This window comes from Elephantulus edwardii, unplaced genomic scaffold (assembly GCF_000299155.1).
Source record: "Elephantulus edwardii isolate Elephantulus edwardi_28Jun2011 unplaced genomic scaffold, EleEdw1.0 scaffold00225, whole genome shotgun sequence".
In the NCBI taxonomy this organism is placed as follows: Eukaryota; Metazoa; Chordata; class Mammalia; order Macroscelidea; family Macroscelididae; genus Elephantulus; species Elephantulus edwardii.
In genome coordinates this window covers 641,704-648,977 of record NW_006399975.1, presented here as the reverse complement: position 1 = coordinate 648,977, position 7,274 = coordinate 641,704, and positions in this window count along the sequence as shown.

The following is a 7,274-nucleotide window of genomic DNA, read 5'->3' as shown; positions in this document are numbered from 1 at the left end:
TTCTTTTAAAGCCATTTATTTTTATACTTAAATAAATTCAGAATTCATTGTTGTCATAGTGACCCTGTAGGACAGAGTAGAGCTGCCCCCTAGGGATTCTAAGGCGGTAAATCTTGATGGCTGCAGACTGTCACATCTTTCTCCCATAGGATGGTTTATGGCTTTGAACTGCCAGCTCTAAGATTAGAAGCACAACTCTTTGAACACTGTGCCACCTCTGCTTCTCTTTTGCGCTAAAGAAAAGCTAACTAAAAACTGTGTGCATGTGTTCATTCTTATATAGAAAATTGACTTAAAGTCGCATTTAGAAATTAATCCATTCATAACATTGAGACTGCTGGCAACCCTATTCTTTGGTGTAAACAGAGAATAGTAGTGATGAGTGACAGTGGGATGTGGGTGGAGGAATGGAAGTCTTAAGGAATATGTTCCAGTGTGATATATTCATCAATATTACAATTTATTTCTGAAACTACATGGTAAGTTCATAGAAGTTTGTGATATAATTTTTTCATTCAACAAATATGAAGCACATGTATGTGTATGTATTTTCTTATGTATGGCAATACATTTTAAAATATAATTATATAATACATAATAAAAAGTGATAATTGTCTAGATTGCCTAGTTTCTTTAATAATTTTTGTTTCCTTTACTATGAAAAGCCTTGTATATGCATGTAGAATAGTGGCTCCTGAATTTCTTTCACCAACAAGTCTCATAAAAATAGTATGAATTGTTTGGAATATCAGTGGAAATGTTAAGACTGATGTCAGGGGTAGAGGTTTTAATGCTGACTCGGTATTTGTCTTCTTCAGTTCATCATAGCCCAAAGGAATACTTGGTTTTTAGAATAGTATTTTTGTAATCGTTTAACTTGTCATATAAAGCATTTATTTTTGTGCACTTTCACATTGAAATAATAATTAAAAAAGAGAACCAGGCTGATTCTATGCTGCTAAGCTGCTTATGACTTAAGAAGGGATCTAGGAAAGATGTGCATATGCTATATATGAAATGCAAATAGTGTGTAGGAGGTTTGGAGACAAGATAATCACATGAGTCAAGTTTTTTGAGGCTGGTCATTTACTCTATTAGTGATGTTGGTCTTCTTCCCAGAGTGTCAAACCAGAAATATCTGCTTATCATGCCTCCATCCCAGGATTACCATGACTGACAAAATACAAGTTAGCCAAAACTCCAGTGAGTCATCTCCTTTATCGAAGGATCACTTGAGTGTTGCCACACATCAGTGGTGCCTCCTCAAACATGTAGTTGTTTGTTGTGTACGGTCAAGTTGGAACCACTAATTGGCTGACCCTCCAGCTGATTTTTGGAGGCAGTAAATCTCATGGAAATTGATCGCCCACCTTTTTTTCTTACAGAGCACCTCATGGCTTCCTTTGCATTGACAGTGTAATTCCTTACCACTAAGCCACCAAATATCCCTTAAACATGTAGAGTCAGATGTAAATCTTAAGACAGTGTAAAAGCAGAGTTAAGCTACTCTAGTGCTGTTTGGTGTCCCTCTCTGGCAAGTGAAGAGCAAGCATGTCTTCTAAACCCACCTTCCCTGTGCTCTTCCACTAGATGCTAACAGAATTGCTTCATCATTGCTAAGCAGACCTCATTAAGTTGTATTGTGGAAAGACAGATGGCTTTTATTTTTCTTGCAAGCGATTATGCAACTTAAATCTGTGCTAGCATTATTTTTTCAGATTTTGACTATTGCCATAAAATTCAGCCAGTCTCCATTTGGTTCTCATTTCTAATCAGGTGCTTCCTGTGAATTGTCACAAGTCTTCCTTGGTGGATGTTTACATTTTTAATGGTATATATTTTAAGACTTTTTCTCCTTCCTTCATCTCCTGTGGTTTGTTCTCCACCCCACCTCCTTTAATCACAGTAATCCAGCTCCCAAACCTTTGCTTTTCCTATTAATTCCCCCAATGTTTCCTCTTCTATTGCCTGTTAATGTCATGGATTTCTCTTCTCCAAATCTCTGGCTTATACCAAATTTTAACGATGCTTGGTGTTCCTTCATACTGATGTGGCTCCAGGATAAATCCTGAACTATGCCAGTGAAGGTTGCCATCACCACTGTTTTCTCACATCCCTTTTGTTTCCTTTGGCCTACCTCTGTCTTAAAAGCAATACATGTACTGTGAGTGAGGAATATGAGAAACTTTAGTAAGGACTCAAAGGTAATTAATGGAATAGATAGGGTAGTGGGGAAAGTAGATAAAGCCATGTTATTGTTTTGAGGTGCCATTGAGCCAATTTTGACTCATAGCAGCCTCATGTAACACAGTAGTACTGCTTTATAGAGTTTCCTAGTCTGTAATATTTACAGCAGCAAATTGTAAGATCTTTCCTAAACAGAGTGTTGGTAGGGTTCTAACTGCTAACTTTCTGGTCATCAGCCAATTGCTTAACAGGACAATACAACAATACAACAGGACTCCTTAACAATTATTTGTTATTATTAGGAACTGTGGAATTTACTTCTACTCATAGTGACCTCATGAGCAACAACAGATGGAAGCCTTGTTTGCCCTATCCTGGTCATCCTCATGATCTCTAACATGTTCTAGCCTCAATAAATAACGATTTACAGTCACTGTGCCCCAGTCCATCTTGTAAGAGTCTTCCTCTTTTTCTCTGGCCCTCTACCTTTCCTAGCATATCTTTTTCCAGGGACTTATATCTCCTAATAACATGCCCAAAGTCTGTGAGATGAGGTTATTTACAAGGTTATAAATAACTAAAATGATTTCTGAGGCATAATAAGTGGCATATTTGAGAAACTCTTGTAAGTCAGCAAGGGACTAAGAATAGTGTGGTGTCAGAAAATTTGAAAATTGGCTTTTCAATCTATTGCATTAGCCCCTGCTGGGAGCATAATCTCCAGCCACTTTAACAGCAGACACATAATCTTGTAAATCATCAATAACTGTGAGACCAATATAAGAAAATGCTTTCCACACTGTGAAAAATGATGGTGAAGAGAGAATGAAGAGACTATGGCACTGCTATGAAAAGACTGTGGCACTCCTGTGAAGAGACTGTGGTACTGCTGTGTAAAGACTGTGTCACTGCTGTCAAAAGACTATGGCACTCCTGTGTAGAGACTGTGGCACTTCCGTGAAGAGATTGTGGCAAGATGTAACCAGAGGAACCCAGGAGATGGAACCACAGTTAAAAGTTTTGCTTGCTGGATGATTCAAGGAAAAGCTGACTTGTAACTGTTCTGAGTTAAAGTTTACTGGATAAGTGAGAAAACCAGAGGTGCATTTGTGCTGCTGAGATGAACCTGGACTTTCATTAATTGAGGAATTGTACCTTGTTAATCTGGCTTTGGACCACTGGACTGAACCTGGGCTTGGAATTGTATGATACTCTTTGCCTCCCCTAATTCCCAATCTATAAACCTTATTACAACTGTGAGTAAAGTCTCTCAGTCAAGCTGCAACAAACATTGGATTCAATGATTGGTAGAACTAGGTGCAGGAGCATGGTGGAGGGTGGCATGTCTGACTATGTAGCTATTTTGTTTGATACTATAGATATTGTTGATGGGACAGTTCTGCAATATGAAGCAGGTAGAAGTCAGACTTGGCCACCTGCATGTTGCATCTGTTCCTTAAGTCCTATGAGCGGAAAAGGAGAAAATGTGAAGATTTACAGGAAAGCATGACTCTTTATTAGCTAATCATGATTACAAAATGTTGGTCCTGTCCTTTCCCTGCTTGGGGGTCTTTGTTCTGCCTGACTCATTTAGTTTAAGGTAATATCTTGCTATATGTTTCTTTTTCACTCTCAATTTCCTGAGAAAACTTAATGGACATGTGTCTACCTCTGCCCTCCCATCTGACTCCTCCATCTTAACGAGCAAAAGCTAACTGGTTTCTGATTCCGGCCTGATTCTTATTGCTAGTTCCATAGTCTAGGTTTCTCATGTGATTGTGAGGCCTTTCCTATACAGTTTTCTTCCCACATTCTTCCACACTGAATGTGACTGGGCAAGTTTAATCTTGTTCCTCAGAGTTGCCTTTGTATTACATTGAGGCCTGGAGGGAAGAGTGAGAGTGAGAATTGAAAGTACAGGAAGCAGTAGGAATGGTCAGACTAAAATTCTCCTTCATCTCAGTACCTGAGGTATATATGTCCCCAAATGGAACCAGTTCAAGTAGGGTGGGTTTTGTTCTGTTGTTTTGTTTTCTCTGCAGAGGCACTGATCCCATAGATTAAAATGGGAAAAAAAACCCAAACCAAAAACAAAACAAAAAACCAAAACCCACGAAAAGACAATGGTAATAATAGACTGGTGTCTGACCTATTTCTCCTTGGGTGCCTTCCTAAGAAGGAGATAAGGTACAAAGAAAGTTGGTTATCAGGGTGATATTTAATTATCTTACTTCTCTTGAATGTTAGCACCTAAGTCTCCCTCCACTGATCTATAGGTGTTGTTACCACCTAGCTTTTGGAAATCTAGCCATTGGGCAAAGTGTTTCTGGAATACTTAATGAAATCTGAGCCAGAGTTTGTTGCTGACACAGAGCATAAAGAAATTTCCTTCCAGATTTAATTGTTTTGTACGTTTTTGTTTTTGGTTTTTTTAACATGTAGCCCATAGGGCATATAAGGACCACTTACATTTTCTGTTTGTGAGTTTTTTGGAGAGGCTCCTCTCCTCCCCTTATACAGTTCATGCTGGTATTATGGCTTGCATAATTACATAAGCAGAAGTAAGTTATCATAAGTACTAGTAAGTGACATATTAATGTCCTAAGAAGTTATTGTTTGAGGTAGTGCACTCTGGAGGAGTGACTACGTAAAACTGTTGTCGCTTTTAACTTCTGTGAGGTAAGGCTTTTGTGTTTCTTGTATATTAAGAGGAAAGTGTGATTAGGTAATATTCAAGTGACTGTTTTTTCCCTTGCCTCATTCCACCTGTCCTACCTTTAATTCTGTTGGGATTTACATGTCTTACATACGAAAATACAGCACAACTAACAAACATTTTTAATCACTCAACAATTCCGCATTAATGAAACAGTTTTAGTGAAAAAAATGTTGTCTGCAAAATCCTAGAAACAAAATCTGCATCAGTAGTAAAAGAAGCTTCTTTATGTTTAAGTGCAAATCAGTCATGCTTATCACAGACTCATTTGAACTCATTTTGGTTCTGAGTTGTCAATAGTTAGGATAGTAGATCATTCCATAATTCTAAATCTTAACATATTACATATCCTTTTTGGAAGTAATGAAAACAAAAGTAATAGTTTTATAAATGAGCTCCAGAGTGGGAACAATTGGCACACAGAAGCTGTTTATTGAATGTCTAAGATTTTAGTACTGTGTAGAGATATTGTTTATCTAATGAATTGTGTACTGGGAACTCTGTTTTTACACAACAGGAGAAGGTTTTTTAAAAATTCCAGTAGCATATTTGCTGTATAACATTGCAAATTACTACTTACATAAAAACAGCCCAGTAATAATCTCACATTGTTCTTCAGAATTGTTTTTTGCATTTTTTAAAATGTAAATTTATTATTAATTTCACTAAAAATTTACAGAGACTTTGGCTTTCCATTCATTCATTGTTGTACTCTTCTCTCCTGTTTTATGCATATTTATGAACCTGTGTATAGCCTCTCTTGAGACAGAATAGATGAGTATTGCTGTCATCCCTATTTTACGGACACTTGACACAAAAGCAAAACCCAATATCGTAGCCCTGTGTTAGAACCTAAAATCTAAGTGTAGCACTCTTTCCTCTCTAAATGGTTCATACAGAAAGTATTAATAACCTTGCCTATTGGAAACTACTAGGACAGTGGCATATTGAAATATTTCCTTTTCAAATTATTTTTTTCTTTATTTATATGACTTGAGTAAAAGTTAAGCATAGAAATATCCCCCCATTCAAATGTTTATATATATTTTTGTAACATTAATTACGATATTCCTAATGTATTCATTTCTTACTTTCCCCCTGAGATTCTCATTTCCATAAATCCTTCTATCTCTCCCTGCCTTCAGCCATTAACTTTGGGCAAATGTTGCTCTTTTGACATCATGTGGTTGATTGTTCTAAGGAGTGAGTACTTCTCTGGTGCTGCTGGTCAACTTATAGGCTTATAGTTTAACTAAAAGTTGAGCTACAGGGGTGAATTTTATTTCGAGTTCAAAGGGTGACTGAGAACCATAGTCTTGGGGATTCCACCAGCCATGATCAATCAGAACAGTAAGCCTGGACATTTTTCTATTTTGAGTTCCACATTTACTCCACTGTAGGAATCTTCCCCTGTGATCCCTTTAGAGTGACTATCGATGGTGGCCAGGCAGCACCTAGTTCTGTGAAAAATTTTTCTTACAGGCAATGATTATACTTCAAATTCTATGAAATACAGCTCTTCTCTCTGCTTTTCTTTACCTTGCTTTCCTTCTTGCTGTCTGCTATTTCCAAACCATCCTCAGCTCATTTAAATTTCTTTTATTCTTAAATGACCTGTTACATGTCTGTAGTATCCAGAACTACAGTACTTTGTGGTTAGTACTTAGAACATTCATTGCACTGCCAGCACTTGATCTGGAAATAGCACCATGTATAATATGACTTAATCCAAACACTCGTTAGGCTTAAAGCTCCAATTAACTTAGAACCATGATCATTGTTAAGAATGAAGACGAGAGGTGCATTATGTGAATGAGAATACACGTACAGGCCCAAGGCCAAATTAGTCTGGCCAGTGTCATGTGTTCTCTTCCTGAAAATGGGCATTGATGTCCAGTACATACTATTAGGAGAGTCCCTCTGAAACACCGTGTGGGTTCAGTGCTTGAAATAGCCAGGCATTTTAGTATCGTTTGTTCTTTTCTTTCAGAATTAACCACATAATCATTTGCCCTAAATCCATAGAATGTCTATTTGAGGCTAAAGATTTGCTGCTTTAGGATCCTCTTATAATTGCTGTGCCTCTTTCACGGTATCTAGGCTGCAATATCTAAGCTGTCTTCTGGCCAGATGTACTATTTTTAAAAACTTTTTACTCATTTTTGTAAAAGTAATGAAAGCAAAATATTAAACTCTTTTTTCCTTTTCTTTTTTGTAATTAGCATTGGAGTTCTTTCTCTAAAGAAAATTCCAGATGCACTTAGTGCATAAAAAGCCACTGTTGTAGAATGAGGCTGGCATTGGGGTGGGGGTAAGACTGAGAAAAACTGGATGAAATATGTTTACGGCATTGAAGTCTATGGGGGAGAGA